Source organism: Penaeus monodon, chromosome 15, assembly GCF_015228065.2.
Source record: "Penaeus monodon isolate SGIC_2016 chromosome 15, NSTDA_Pmon_1, whole genome shotgun sequence".
NCBI classification, from domain to species: domain Eukaryota; kingdom Metazoa; phylum Arthropoda; class Malacostraca; order Decapoda; family Penaeidae; genus Penaeus; species Penaeus monodon.
The window spans coordinates 31,973,005-31,973,355 of record NC_051400.1 but is presented as its reverse complement, the minus strand read 5'-3'; positions in this window follow the sequence as shown (position 1 = coordinate 31,973,355).

Below are 351 nucleotides of genomic sequence, written 5' to 3'. Positions count from 1 at the left end.
CTCTTCCTCTGTAAACTTTCTGGTTTTAAGAATACAGACAAAAAGGTGTTAACTAAAAGCTTTCTTTAAACGAGGTTGGACCAATATGACCCCGTTAAAAGAGCCAAAATACGTACCCATAAATGATATCAGATGTTCTCTATTTTTATAACTAATGTGCTCTTAAATAAATATATAGTGAAAAATAATTCGTAAAAGACATAAAACGCTCCAGATAAAAATAAACAGATGAATATAGCAAAAACGTGAAGAAATATTAAAATGCTGGGAATAAATACGGGAATCGGTCGGCTTTAGAAAAGAAAAAAAAAATCTAAAGTGTTTCCAAACCTCTAGCAATATATATTTCCA